The sequence below is a fragment of the Mustela nivalis genome (assembly GCF_964662115.1).
Source record: "Mustela nivalis genome assembly, chromosome: X".
NCBI lineage: Eukaryota > Metazoa > Chordata > Mammalia > Carnivora > Mustelidae > Mustela > Mustela nivalis.
Window position 1 is genome coordinate 68,051,195 of NC_139040.1, and position 16,043 is coordinate 68,067,237.

The following is a 16,043-nucleotide window of genomic DNA, read 5'->3' on the forward strand; positions in this document are numbered from 1 at the left end:
TCTGCTTGTCCCTCTCCCTCTCCTTCTCCCTCTCCCCTGCCTCTCCCCCTGCTCATGGTCTATCTCTCTCTCTCTCTTTTAAAGAAAGGACGTTAGAGAAAAAGAGAAAAGAGTTTTAACACTGGACCTCAAAGATGAAGGTAGGAGGAAATAGAGGAACCAAGAAAAAAATAGATGGGGGATGGTGGGGGTAGGGAGAGGGTGGCTGGGTTATGGACATTGGGGAGGGTATGTGCTATGGTGAGTGCTGTGAATTGTGTAAGACTAATGATTCCCAGACCTGTACACTTGAAGCAAATAAGACATTATATGTCAATAAAATTTTTTTAAAAAGAGAAAATAGAAGAAAAGGATTTCAATTTTTTTAATTTATTTGACAGACAGAGATCACAGGTAGGCAGAGAGGCAGGCAGAGAGAGAGAGAGCAGAGGAATCAGGCTCCCCGCTAAGCAGAGAGCCCAATGCAGGGCTCGATTCCAGGACCCTGGGATCATGACCTGAGCTGAAGGCAGAGGCTGTAACCCACTGAGCCACCCAGGCACCCCCCAAAAAAGATTTAGAACAGAAGGGTATCTAGCTTTTAAAGTTGTAAGGAATAGTTAACAGTGTCAAATAGGAGAAAGAACTCAAGGGAAACAAGGAGTGGAAGTGGCAGATCTTCTGAAATTGTCAGTAAAAATGTCCTTAGACTGGCAACCATGAAACAAAACATTTTTTAGATACTAACAGAAAACTAAACACAGACTATGTATTTGATGATGCTGAGAAATTATATATTGTACTGAGTATGATAATGGTATTATGGTTGTATTTTTTTAAAGCCTTCATCTTCTGAGCCCAAAATGAGCCCAAATTCTTAAAAATGATTCCTAAAATATGCTTTAAAATGCTATGGCTCTTAATCTCACAAAACAAACTGAGGGTTGCTGGGGGGAGGGGGTTTGGGAGAAGAGGGTGGGATTATGGACATTGGGGAGGGTATGTGCTTTGGTGAGTGCTGTGAAGTGTGTAAACCTGGTGATTCACAGACCTGTACCCCTGGGGATAAAAATATATGTTTATAAAAAATAAAAATTTAAAAAAATAAAATAAATAAAAAAAAAAAAAATGCTCCAGCAAGGGGAGGGTATGGGCTATGATGAATGCTGTGAAATGTGTAAGCCTGATGATTCACAGACCTGTGTCCTGGGGCAAATAATACGTTATATGTTAATAAAAAAATTTTTTTAAAAAATAAAATGCTCCAGCAAAACAATAATAATAATTAATTAAAATAAAATAAAGCATGCCAGTGAAATCTTAATAAGTGAAAGGGATATATAAAATAATAATAACAGGATGTTAATTATTATTGAACTGGATGATGGGTACATGGAGGTTCATTATATTATTCTTTTTGCTTTCTATATGTTTAAAAATTTACACAATAAAAGGCTTAAAAATGGATAGTTTGGAATGACATCAAAGATACGTTGTTAAGATAAAAGTAAGATTCAGAACATAGGGATGGTATGCTATCATTTGAATTAGAAAAAAATAAAAGGAAAGGCTAGGAATACTTGTTTGTATATGCAAAGAATGTCTTTAATAAGATATGTAAGAAACTGATAACTTTAGTTGTTTCCTAGAAAAAGAACCTGTATGGCTTGGTAGTAACAGTGAGAGGAAAAAATTTTTTTAAAGATTTTATTTGTTTATTTGACAGAGATCACAAGTAGTCAGAGAGGCAGGCAGAGAGAGAGGAAGGGAAGCAGGCTCCCTGCTGAGCAGAGAACCTGATGTGGGGCTCAATCCCAGGACCCTGGAATCATTTTTTTTTAAGATTTTATTTATTTATTTGAGAGACAGAGATCACAAGTAGGCAGAGAGGCAGGCAGAGAGAGAGGAGGAAGCAGGCTCCCCGCTGAGCAGAGAGCCCGATGTGGGGCTCGATCCCAGATCACTGGGGTCATGACCTGAGCCAAAGGCAGAGGCTTTAACCCACTGAGCCACCCAGGCACCCTGAGAGGAAAATTTTTAACCTGTATATTCTCTTACACCTTTAGAAACTTCGCAACAGCCATAGAACAAATAATCCAATCAAGAAATGGGCAGAAGACATGAACAGACATTTCTCCAAAGAAGACATACAATTGGCCAACAGATACATGAAAAAGTGCTCAACATCACTCGGCATCAGGGAAATACAAATCAAAACCACAATGAGATACCACCTCACACCAGTCAGAATGGCTCAAATTAACAAGACAGGGAACAACAGATGTTGGGGAGGATGCAGGGAAAGGGAACCCTCCCACACTGTTGATGGGAATGCAAGCTGGTGCAGCCACTCTGGAAAACAGTATGGAGGTTCCTCAAAAAGTTAAAAAAAAAAAAAAAAGAGCTACTTTATGACCTAGCAATTGCACTACTGGGTATTTACCCCAAAGATACAAATGTAGTGATCTGAAGGGGCACATGCACCCCAATGTTCATAGCAGCAGTGTCCACAATAGCCAAACTATGGAAAGAGCCCAGTTGTCCATCAACGGATGAATGGACAAAGATGATGTGAGATATATATATATATATATATATATATATATATATACACACAATGGAATAGTACTCATTCAACAAAAACAGATGAAATCATGCCATTTGCAATGATGTAGATGGAACTAGAGGGTATTATGCCCAGCGAAATAAGTCAATCAGAGAAAGACAATTATCATATGATCTCACTCATATGTGGAATTTAAGAAACAAAACAAAGGATCATAGGGAAAGGGAGGGGAAAATAAAGCAAGATGAAATCAGAGAGGGAGAAAAACCATTAGAGACTCTTTTCTTTTTTAATATTTTATTTATTTATTTGACAGCATAAGTAGGCAGAGTGGCAGGCAGAGGGAGAAGGAGAAGCAGGCTCTCCACTGAGCATGGAGCCCGATGTGGGGCTGGATCCCAGGACCCTGGGATCATGACCTGAGCCAAAGGCAGAGGCTTAACCCACTGAACCACCCAGATGCCCCAGGGACTCTTAACTATAGGAAACAAACTGAGGGTTGCTGGAGGAGAGGGAGTGGGGGAGGGGTAACTGGGTGATGGACATTAAGGAGGGCAGGTGATGTAATGAGCACTGTGTATTATATAAGACTGATGAATCACTGAACTCTAGCCCTGAAACCAGTAGTATACTATATGTTAATTACTTGAATTCAAATTTAAAAAAAAAAAAAGAGTCTGTGGCTTAACCAACTGAGCCCCCACCCCAGCACCCCTGAAAAATTAGTTTTAAAAAAATCCAATGGCTGGCTCAGTAGGTAGAGCATGCAGCTCTTGATCTCAGGGTCATGAGTTCAAGCCCACATTGGGCATTGAAGCCTACTTAAAAAAATTCCAGGGGTACCTGGGTGGCTTCAACACAAATCTCAGTCCCAGAGTCCTGGGATTGAACCCTGCGTCAGGCCTCTCCCTCTCCCTCTGCCCTTCTCCCCCTTCCCCTGGCTCATCCTCCTGCTCTCTCTCTCTCAAATAAATGAACAGAAACTTAAAAAAAAATAAAATTAAAAGAAATCCAATTATTTATTATTTATAGGAGGTAAACCTAAAACAAAATGACACAGAAGTGTTGAAAATAAAGGGATAAAAACTCATCAGGCAAATAGGATTTTTAAAAAGGCAGAAATGGAGGGTGTGCCTGGCTCAGTCAGAAGACTCTTGATCTCAAGGTCCTGAATTCAAACTCCATGTCGGGTGTAAAGATTAATAAACAAAATAAATAAACTTTAAAAAAGCAGAATGGGAATATTAATATAGGATAAAGTAGAATTCAAGACAAAAGGTGTTAAGTGGTGCAAGAAAGGTACCATTTGTTTAAACTGGCCAAAGGGCACAATTGACCAACAAGGAAGTTATAGCTGTCATTGAACTTTTCATACAGAGCAAGATAGTAGTGAAACATAAGTAAAAACGATTTATAAATACAAGACAGTACAGAGATAAAATCATGGCCGGAGACATACCATTCTCAGACTGACGGCCAAAGAGCCAAACTAGGTAAGGTTGTAGATTTGTCAGATTTAATAGATTTGTGTAGAAATTTGCACCCCAAAATAGACTACACATTCTTCTCAAAGGCTGTAGAACACTTACCAAATTGATCATGTACTAGGCTACAAGAAAATAGTAACAAATTCCAAGGAGTAGAATAATACCAGCCAGATGTCATGGAAGATGATAGAGCAGGAAGCTCTAGGAATCCAACCATCCTCCTAAACAATTACTGAGTTGGCAGAAACTGGCTGAAAGTAACAATTTTGGAACTATGGACTCTAGTTAAATTCCTGCAGAGTCCATGGGAGAGCTTGATAAAAAGGCTTATAAAGTTTTGGTAAATTTCTTGAAATGTTGGCCTTTTACCCAGGAGTTGCTATCTCCCAGCACTGAGGCAGGTACATAAGGGAACAGTTCCTGGCACAACTTCCTGAAGCTTGAGTGGGCAATAAAGGCACTGTCCTCCATATATCAGAATTATGTGGTTTGCCGTTTTTGAGGGCTGAGAGGCTGGCACAGAGGCTGACCATTGTTTCCGTCCACATGGGCTGAAGCAGCTTACAAGAGATTTAAAGAAACAGTACTTGGATCTTTGGAGGGGTTTTACTTCTTTTCCCCCTTTAGGGACAGAGACATTTAAAGAAATCTTTGTCAGGTTACTGGCTGACCGCAGAGATAACAGAACAGAAATGTCAGTGCCCATGTACAACAAATAATACACGTTTTCCAAAAAGAGTTCACAAAAGTCATAAATAGATGGCTCTAAACCTCAACAAGCAAGATTCATCAGTCCCAAGGGAGTGGAGAATTAAATGTCAGAGTTACCACAATAGTAATACTCAAAATGTCCAGTTCTCAAAAAATTTACAAAATATACAAATAAACATGGAAGTATGACCCAGTCACAGGGAAAAGAAGATTTGAAAGAGGAAGCCCAAACATTGGAATTACTAGCCAATGATATTAAATAAACAGTCATATATATCCAGTAAGCTCAAAGAAACCATGGATAAGAATTAAATGAAATCAAGTTAACAATGTATTTTTTAAAATGACGATATCAATAAAAGACAGAAATTACAAAAAGGGACCAAACTGGAATTCTGGAACTGAAAAATGCAATAACTGAAATGAAAAAACTCACCAGGGGCCAACATGAAACATACAAGAGGCAAGACATGAAAAGGCAGAAGACCAACAAACTTTAAGATGAGACCACTGGGGTACCTAGGTGGCTCAGTCAGTTAAGTGTCTGTCTTTGGCTCAGGTCGTGATTCCAGGGTCCTGGGATCAAATCCCCTGTCAGGCTCCCTGCTCAGTTTGGAACCTGCTTCTCCCTCTCCCTCTGTCTGCCGCTCCCCCTACTGGTGCTCTCTCGTGCTCTCTCTCTGCCAAATAAATATATGAAAATTAAAAATAAGATGAGACCACTAAAATCATCTATTCTAAGGAAAAGGAAAAAAGAATGATGGGGACGCCTGGGTGGCTCAGTTGGTTGAGCGGCTGCCTTCGGCTCAGGTCATGATCCCAGCGTCCTGGGATCGAGTCCCACATCGGGCTCCTTGCTCGGCAGGGAGCCTGCTTCTCCCTCTGCCTCTGCCTGCCATTCTGTCTGCCTGTGCTTGCTTTCTCTCCCTCTCTCTGACAAATAAATAAAATATTAAAAAAAAAAGAATGATGAAAAATGAACAGAGCCTGAGGGACCTGTGGGACTTCATCAAATGTACCACAGTACACATAGGAGTTCCAGAAGGAAAAAAGAGAGAGAAGGCAGAAATAAATACATTTTAAAAATAGCCAAATTTGTCCCAAATTTGAGTAAACACATGAATATATATGTCTATGAAGCTCAACAAATGCCACACAGGACAAATTCAAATCTTCAATATCAAGACACATTATTGTCAAGTCATTGAATCCCAAAGGCGAAAAAAGAATTTAAAAAAATTTCTTTTTAAGATTTTATTTATTTATTTGACACAGAGAGATCACAAGTAGGCAGAGAAGCAAGCAGAGAGAGAGAGAGAGAGAGAGAGAGAGAGGAGGAAGCAGGCTCCCTGCTGAGCAGAGAGCCCGATGTGGAACTCGATCCCAGGACCCTGAGATCATGACCTCAGCTGAAGGCAGAGGCTTAACCCACTGAGCCACCCAGGCGCCCCAAAAAGAATATAAAGTAGCAAGGGAGAAGTGACTGATCATGAACAAGGGAACCTCAATAAGATTAATGGCTGATTTTGCCTCAGAAACTATGTAGGCCTTAAGGCAGTAGGATGATATGTTTAAAATTCTGAAGGAAAAAATGGAAACCAAGAATTCTATATCCAGCAAGACTATCCTTTATAAATGAAGGATAAATGAAGACATTTCCAGAAAAATAAAAGCTGAAGGAGTTTATTGCCAATAGACCTAACCTACGAGAAGCTACAGGGAAAATTTTAGGCTGGAATGAAGGGAAACTGGGCAATAACTTGAAGCTAAAAGAAATAATAAAGGACACTGGAAAATGCAATTATATAAGTAAATACAAAAGACAGTATTATTGTACTTTTGGTATGGTTTATTACTTATTTTTCCCATATGATCTCATAGGCAAATGCATAAAACATAATTGGAAATCCATGTTAATGGGTCTACAGTGTATAAAGATGTAATTTGTGACAATGATAATGAAGGGGCAGAGATGGGGATGGGAAGAGAGTATTTGTATACTATTGAAACTAAATTGGTTTTAGGATGCCTGGTTGGCTCAGTCAGTGGATCGTGTGACTGTTGATCTTGGGGTTTTGAGTTCAAGTCCCACATTTGGGTTAGAGATTACTTAAATAAATAAACTTTTAAAAAGACACTAAGGTGCTATTGAATATTCAAACTAGACTGTTATAAATTTAAAATGTTAACTGTAATCCTCAAGGTAACTAGTAAGAAAATAACTTCAAAATACTCCAAAAAGGAAAGAAGGAAATCACAATGGCACACTACCAACAAAGGCAGCATAGAGCAGATAAGGCATTAAAAAAAATAAATAGACTCCAAAAAACAGAAGAGGAAGGAAAACTTCAAAAATTCATTCTACAAGTCATACACAACCCAGATAGCAAAACCAGATAAAAACACTACAAAAAAGAGAACTACAGGCCAATGTCTCCAATGAACATAGATGCAAAAATTCTCAAAAAATATTAGCCAACTGAATCCAACAATACATTAAAAGCTCATTCATGGGGCACCTGCTGTCTTTTTTAAAAAAGATTTTATTTATTTATTTGACAGAGAGAGATCACAAGTGGACAGCGAGGCAGGCAAAGGGAGGGGGGAGGCAGGCTCCCTGCTGAGAAGAGAGCCCAATGTGGGGCTCGATCCCGGGACCCTGAGACCATGACCTGAGTCAAAGACAGAGGCTTAACCCACTGAGCCACCCAGGTGCCTCTAATCCTTTTAATAAACTATTGGATCCTATTGGCTAATATCTTGGTAAGAATTTTTGCATCCATGTCTATCAGGGAGATTGGTCTGTAATTTTCCTTTTTGGTAGGGTCTTTTTCTGGTTTTGTGATCAAGGTAATGCTGGCCTCATAGAACCAGTTTGGAGGTTTTCCTTTCCTCCTTTTCTTTCTTTCTTTCTTTGAAATAGCTTCAGAAGAATAGGTATTAGTTCTTCTTTAACTGTTTGGTAGAATTCCCCTGGGAAGACATCTGGTCCTAGACTCCTGTTTGTTGGGAGATTTTTGATTATTGCTTCAATTTTATTGCTCTTTATGGGTCTGTTCAGGTTTTCTATTTCTTGTTTCAGTTTTGGTAGTTTATAAGTTTCTAGGAATGCATCCATTTCTTCCAGATTGCTTAATGTTGGCATATAGTTGCTCATAATATGTTCGTAAAATTGTTTGTATTTCTTGGTGTTGTCATGATCTCTCCTCTTTCATTCATGATTTTCTTAATTTGGGTCCTTCATCTTTTCTTTTTGATAAGTGTAGCTAGGGTTTTTTTTTTTAAGATTTTATTTATTTATTTGACAGAGAGAGATCACAAGCAGGCAGAGAGGCAGGCAGAGAGAGAAAGGGGGAAGCAGGCTGTCCACGGAGCAGAGAGCCCGATGCAGGGCTCAATCCCAGGACCCTGGGATCATGTCCCGAGGCGAAGGCAGAGGCTTTAACCCACTGAGCCACCCAGGCGCCCCTAGGATTTTTTTTTTTTAAGATTTTATTTATTTGTTTGACAGAGAGAGACACAGAGAAAGAGAAAACAAGCAGGGGGACTGGGAGAAGGAGAAGCAGGCTTCCCGCTGAGCAGGGAGCACAATGGGGGCCGGGGATCCTGGAATCCCAGGGCCCTGGGATCATGACCTGAGCCGAAGGCAGCCACTTAATGACTGAGCCACCAGGTGTCCAAGTCTAGTTAGAGTTTTATTGATCTTATTCTTTCAAAGAATCAGCTTCTAGTTTCATTGATCTGTTCTACTATTCTTTTGGTTTCTATTTCATTGATTTCTGCTCTAATCTTTATTATTTCTCTTCTCCTGCTTGGTTTAGGCTTTATTTGCTCTACTTTCTCCAGGTCCTTTAGGTGTAAGGTTAGGTTGTGTGTTTAAGAGTTTTCTAACTTTTGGGGCACCTGGGTGGCTCAGTGGGTTAAAGCCTCTGCCTTCGGCTCAGGTCATGATCCCAGGGTCCTAGGATCGAGCCCCACATCAGGCTCTCTGCTCAGCGGGGAGTCTGCTTCCCCCTCCCCCTCTTTCTACTGCTCTGCCTACTTGTGATTTCTCTATCAAATAAATAAATAAAATCTTTAAAAAAAAGAGTTTTCTAACTTTTTGAGAAAGGCTTGTACTGTTATGTACTTCCCTCTTAGAACCGTCTTTGCTGCATCCCAGAGGTTTTGAACTGTTGTTTTCATTTTCATTTGTTTCTATGATATTTTAAAGTTCTTTTATTTCCTGATTGACCCATTCATTCTTTAATAGGATACTCTTTAACCTCCAGCTATTTGATTTCCTTCTGAATTTCCTCTTGTGATTGAATTCAAGTTTCAAAGCATTGTGGTCTGAAAATATGCAGGGAATGATCCCAATCTTTTGGTAATAGTTGAGACCTGATTTGTGACCCAGTATGTGATCTATTCTGGAGAATATTCCATGTACACTAGAGAAGAATGTGTATTCTGTTGGTTTAGGATGGAATGCTCTGTATATATCAGTGAAGTCCATCTGCTCCAGTGTGTCTTTCTTTTTTTAAAATATTTTTATTTTTTTTAAAAGATTTTATTTATTTATTTCGCAGACAGAGGTCACAAGCAGGCAGAGAGGCAGGCAGATAGAGAGGGGGAAGCAGGCTCCCTGCTGAGCAGAGAGTCCGATGTGGGGCTTGATCCCAGGACCCTGAGATCATGACCTGAGCCGAAGGCAGAGGCTCAACCCACTGAGTCACCCAGGCACCCCAACTTTCTTGTCAGTTATGCCTGACAAATGGTTCTCTACGCCCTCACTTTCAATCAGGAGGTGACTTTAGGTCTAAGATGTGTCTCGAGTAGACAGCATATGGGTGGGTCTTGCTTTTTTATCCCATCTGATATCCTGTGTCTTTTAATTGGAGCTTGTAGCCCATCTACACTCAGAGTAACTATTGAAAGAGACAAATTTAGTGCCATTGTATTACCTGTAAAGTCCTTGTTTCTGTAGATTGTCTCTGCTTCTTTTGGGTATATATTACTTTTGTAGTCTCTCTTAATTTACAGGATCCCCTTTAATATTTCTTGTAGCAGGGTGCCTTGGTGGTTCAGTTGGTTAAGTAGCAGCCTTTGGCTTGCGTCATGATCCCGGGGTCCTGGGATCAAGCCCCACATTGGACTACTTGCTCAGCGGTGAGTCTGCTTCTCCATCTCCCTCTGCCTGTTGCTCTCCCTGCTCGTGCCCCACCCTCTGTCAAATAAATAAAAATAAAATCTTAAAAAAAATTTCTTGTGGGGCTGGTTTAGTAATCACAAATTCTTTCAATTTCTGTTTGTCCTGGAAGTTCTTTATCTCTCCTTCCATTCTGAATGACAGATTTGCTGGATGAAGTATCCTTGACTGCATGTTTTTCTCATTTAGTACCCTGAATATCATACCAGCCATTTCTGGCCTGCCAGTTCTCTGTGGATAGGTCTGCTGCCAGTCTGATGTTCCTCCCCTTATACGTTAAGAACCTCTTGTCTTGAGCTCCTTTGAAGATTTTCTCTTTATCTATGAAATTTGCAACCTTCACTATTATATGTTGGCATGCTGATCTATTTTTATTGATTTTGAGGGGGGTTCTCTGTACCTCCTGGACCTGAATGCCTGTTTCCTTTCCCAGCTTAGAGAAGGTCTCAGCTATGATTTGCTCAAATATATCTTCTATCCCTCTCTTTCTTCTTCCCCTGGGAGCCTGATAATTCTTTTTTTTTTTTAAGATTCTATTTATTTATTTGACAGAGAGAGATCACAAGTAGGCAGAGAGGCAGGCAGAGAGAGAGAGAGAGGAGGAGGAGGAAGCAGGCTCCCCACTGAGCAGAGAGCCTGATGTGGGACTCCATCCCAGGACCCTAAGATCATGACCTGAGCCAAAGGCAGAGGCTCAACACACCGAGCCACACAGGTGCCCAGTTCTTTTTTTTTTTTTTTAATTTTAATGGATTTTATTTATTTATTTATTTGGGGTTCCTGGGTGGCTCAGTCATTGGGCATCTGCCTTCGGCTCTGGTTATGATCCCTGGGCCTTGGGATCAAGCCCTGCGAAGGCTCCCTGCTGGGTGGGAAGCCTGCTTCTCCCTCTTCCACTCTCCCTCTTCCACTCTCCAATTGTGTTATCTCTGTCACTGTCTCTGTTAAGAAAATTAATAAATAACATCTTTTTAGAAAGGATTTTATTTATTTGAGAGAGAAAGTGAGAGAGAGTGAGAGCGAGCACAAGTTGGGAGAGGGAGAAGAATACTCCCCATTAAGCAGGGAGCTGGACACGACACGGGGCCTGTTCCCAGGACCTCAGGACCACAACCTGAGCCAAAGGAAGATGTTCAACTGAGTCACCCACATGCACCTGAGACCCCAATAATTCTAATACTCTTTTGCTTTATGGTATCACCAATTTCTCAAAGCCTTCCCTCAGTTTCCCTCCTTTCCATCATTTTGTCTTCTATGTCACTGACCCTCTCTTCTACCTCACCTACCTGAGATGTTAGAGCAAACATTTTGGACTGTATCTCAGTTAAATAATTCTTTATTACAGCCTGATTAGATTTTGTTTCTGCACTATGAGATTCTCTAGTCTTTTATGCTTTTTTCAAGCCCAGCTAGTAACTCCATAATCATTATTCTGAATTCAATTTCTGACATTTCACTTATATCCATATCAATTAGATCTATGGTGGGGAGTATTACTTCTGGTTCTTTCTTTTACTGTGAATTTCTCCTTCTAGTCATTTTGTCCAGAGAAGAATAGATGAACAAAGGAACAAAATTAAAAAATATCTACCATAATACCACTGAAATACACAGTAGACAAATCTGAAAAGTTCAGAAACAAAAACAGAAAAGAAAGAAAAAGGGAGAAAAAGAGATTATAATCTCACAGGTGGACAAAACAGGGTGATCCACTTGGTCCTGGGTGTATTTTGGTCTGTTTGTTAGAAGATACTAAATCCCAAAATTATAAAGAAAGAAAAACTATATATGTGTATAGTTAAAGGAAGACAAAATGAAGAATATATCTATTAAATGTACAAATGAAAATTTTAAAAGACTTAAAAACAAAAAGTTGACAAAATGAGAAACTAGTTCCCAAGGAAAAAAAACTGAAAAAGAAAATTTTAAACTTGTAATTTTAAAAGTCAATAGACTTATGAGTCAATAGACTCATAAGAAAAAAACCCAAATTATATATACTATTTTCCCCCTAGCACAGGAGTTTTTCAGTTCTGAGTGAACCATAAACTTGTTATTTGACTGATGTTCATGCTGGTCTTCTGGGGGAGGGGCCTGATGCACTGATTCTCAGTTGTCTTTGCCTGGGTGGAGTTGCATCACCCCTTGCCAGGGGTGCAGGTTCAGTGTAAGCTGCTTCAGGTTTCTCTATGTGGCCTTTGTTTCCTGAAGGCTCCTTTCACCACTTGTAAAAACTGGTCACTTTTCTATCTGAAGAATTGCAGTAATTCTTTTTTTAGACTTCAGGTTGGATTCACAGGTCTTCAGAATGATTTGATACATAACTAACTGAATTCAAGGGACAGATGAAATGCAGGCCACCTATTCTTTCACCAGCTTCCCTTCTTTTATGTACAGTAGAATATTATTCAGCCATAAAAAAGAATGAAGTCTTGCCATTTGCAACAACAAGGATGGAGCTAGAGAACATAATGCTAACCGAAATAAGTCAGAGAAAGACAAATACCATACAATTTAACTCATATGTGGAATTTAAGAATCAAACCAAACTAGCAAAGGAAAAAAAAGGAGAAAGAAACAAATCAAGATACAGACTCTGAGTTATAGAGAACAAACTTACAATTACTAAAGTGGTGGGGGTTAGGTGTGAAAAAAGAAAACAAATAGATAAATGACAGAAGTAAATTTCTCTTTATCAATACTCACATTAAATATAGATGGTTTAAACTCTCCTGGTAAAAGGCAGAGGTTGCCAGATTTGATTTGATTTGATTTAAGATTATTTATTTATTTATTTATTTATTTGACAGAGAGAGACAGAAAGAGAGAGAGAGAGAGAACAAGCAGGGGGAGCAGCAGAAGGAGAAGCAGGTTCCGCGCCAAGCAAGGGAGCCTGATGCAGGGCTTGATCACATGCTTAAAAATGAGTTTTTAAACATGACCCTGAGATCATGACCTGAGCTGAAGGCAGACACTTAACCAACTGAGCCACCCAGGAGCCCCTAAATTGGATTTTAAAAAGAGGATCAGAATCTATATGCTGTCTATAAGAAAGTCACTTTAAACATAAGAACATAAAGAGGCTGAAACTAAAAGGATTTAAAAATATGTTCCATGAGGGGCGCCTGGGTGGCTCAGTGGGTTAAGCCTCTGCCTTCAGCTCAGGTCATGATCTCAGGGTCCTGGGATCGAGCCCCGCATAGGGCTCTCTGCTCAGCGGGGAACCTGCTTCCCCCTCGTTCTCTGCCTGCCTCTCTGCCTACTTGTGATCTCTCTCTCTCTCTCTCAAATAAATTAATAAAATATTAAAAAAATATGTTCCATGAAAATAGTAACCAAAACAGCACAGGGGTAACTATATTACTGTGAGACAATAAGGCTTTAAATATAAAAAGATTACAAAACAAAAAATGGCATTATATATTGATAAAATGTTTGATCCAGCAAGAATATATAACAATTTTAAACATAAGAACAGAGCCCTAAAATATATAAAGCAGATATTAACAAAGCTGAAGGAGAAATAGACAGTTCCATAATAAGTTGGAGACTTCAATACTCCATTTTCAGTAATGGATAGTGCAACCAGACTGGTCATTGCAGAAACAAAAAACCCGAACAAAACCAAAAACACAAGACTTGTAGCTGGGGGTTTCTGGATAGCCTCAGGATGAGTGATGGTAGCCAGGAGAACCAACAATGTGTACAGAGAATATGGAAAGGAGAGAGGCTGGAGTCATACCAATGGCCAATTATGTAATCAATCATGTCTATGTAATGAAGACTCCATAAAAAGCTGAACTGAAGAGATTCAGAGAGTTCCCACGCTGGTGAACATGTTTAGGTGCTGAGAGGGAAACATACCCACAGAAAGCATGTAAGCTCCACACCCCTTCCCTTACACATTTCTGTATCTTTCCATCTGGCTCTTCCTGAGTTTCATCCTTTTATAATAAACTGGTAATCTAGTAAGTTAACTGTTTTCCCGGGTTTTTTGAGCTGTTCCAGCAAATTATCAAATATAAGGAGGAGGGTTATGGGGACCCCTGATATGTAGCTAGTCAGTCAGGAGCACAAATGACAACCTGGACTTGCAATTGGCATCTGAAGTGGGGGGAAACTTGTGGAACTGAGCCCTTAACCTGTGGGATACAATGCTATCTCCAGGAGATAGTGTCAGAATCGAGTTAAATTACAGAACACTCAGAGTCTGCAGAGAGATGTGGATAATTGCTTGATGTGGGAAAAACACCCACACAGTTGGAATACAGAAATATTCACTTGGTAGAGGAAACAAATTATGTCCCTTTCACACACAATCTACCAAAACCAACCCAGGAAAAAGTAGAAAATCCATAAAGACCTGTGAGTAGTAAGGATTTGAAACAGTAAAGACTCCCTGACAAAGAAAAGCTCAGGACCAGATGGCTTCACTGTTGAATTCAACCAAATATTTAAAGAAAAATTAACGTCAGTCTTTCTCTGACTCTTCCAAAAAAAAAAAAAAAAAAAAAACTGAAGAGGAGGAAACTTCCTAATTCACTCTATGAAGCCAGCTTCACTCTGATACCAAATCCAGACAGACACCACAAGAAAAGACAACTACAGGCCAATATTCCTGATGGACATGGATGTAAAAATCCTCAACAAAATTCTAGGAAATTTGTTTCAACAGCACATTAAATGGATCATATACCATGTCCGAGTGGGATTTATCCCTGGGATGCAAGAATGGTTCAACATACGAAAATCAATCAATGTGATACACCACATTAACATAAAAAAGAATAAAATATCACACAGTCATGGGGCACCTGGGTGGCTCAGTGAGTTAAGTGTCTGCCTTCTGCTCAGGTCATGATTCCAGAGTCCCAGAACTGAGCCCCGCATGGGGCTCCCTGTTCAGCAAGGAGTCTTTTCCTTCACCCTCAGCCTCTTCCCCAACCCCTGCTTGTGCTTTCTCTCTCTCTCAAATAAATAAATAAAATCTTTAAAAAATATGGTAAATTTTATGTTATACATATTTGGCCACTAAAAAATATAAAAATAGGGGTGCCTGGGTGGCTCAGTTGTTAAGCATCTGCCTTCGGCTCAGGTCATCATCTTAGGGTCCTGGGATCAAGCCCCACATCAGGCTCTCTGCTCGGTGGGAGGCCTGCTTCTCCCTCTCTCATTCCCCCTGCTTGTATTCCTTCACTTGCTATCTCTCTCTCTCTCTCTGTCAAATATATAAATAAATAAAATCTTTAAAAAATGAAAATAGGAGACTGCTCTTCCTCTTCTCCTAAGCAGCCTGAGGTGACCTCTGAAAATGGTTTGCTATTTGCTTGACCCAGAAAATCCTATGAAATCATACAAATCAAGAGGTTCAAATCTCTGTGTTCTCTTTAATAACACACATGGAACTTCCCAGGCCGACAAGTGTATACATATCCAAAAAGCCACCAAGTACCTGAAAGACGTTACTTTGCAGAAGCAGTGTGTGCCATTCCCTCACTACAATGGTGGAGTTGGTAGGTGTGCCCAGGCCAAACAGTGGGCTGGGTACAGAGTCAGTGGCCCAAGAAGAGTGCTGAGTTTTTACTGCACATGCTTGAAAATTAGAGAGTAAAGCTGAACTTAAGTGTTTAGATGTAGATTCTCTGGTCATTGAGCACATTCAGGTGAACAAAGCCCCCAAGATGCAGTGTAGAATTTACAGGGCTCATGGCCAATTAACCTGTACATGAGCTGTCATGGCCACATCAAGATGATCGTTACTGAAAAAGAGCAGATTGCTCCTAAACCAGAAGAGGAGGTTGCACAGAAGAAAGAGGTATCACAGAAGAAACTGAAGAAACAAAAACTTATGGCATGGGAGTAAAATGCTGCATAGAAAAAATGCAAATTAAAAAAATAGAAAATAAAGGTAAAATCAAAAGCCAAAGGAGAAACTCTTAAAATACATTACAACCCATCTGACAAAGGCCTGATTTTCTATTTAGTATACAAAAAGCTTCTACAAAGCAATAAGAAAAAGAGAAATAGAAAACTAGGCAGAGGACATGAGCAATATACACCTATATTCACAGACACACAAAGGAAATACGTGCGACTTTGAAACATTAGAAAG

General features: G+C 39.8%; 1 pseudogene across 1 annotated transcript; it reads left to right on the forward strand.

Moving 5' to 3' along the window:
• Positions 1-15,242: 15,242 nt before the first annotated feature.
• Positions 15,243-15,862, forward strand: LOC309855652 (large ribosomal subunit protein uL22 pseudogene; annotated as a pseudogene). Its single transcript has one exon. The product of its transcript is annotated as a large ribosomal subunit protein uL22 pseudogene (transcript).
• The last annotated feature ends 181 nt before the right edge of the window (positions 15,863-16,043 follow it).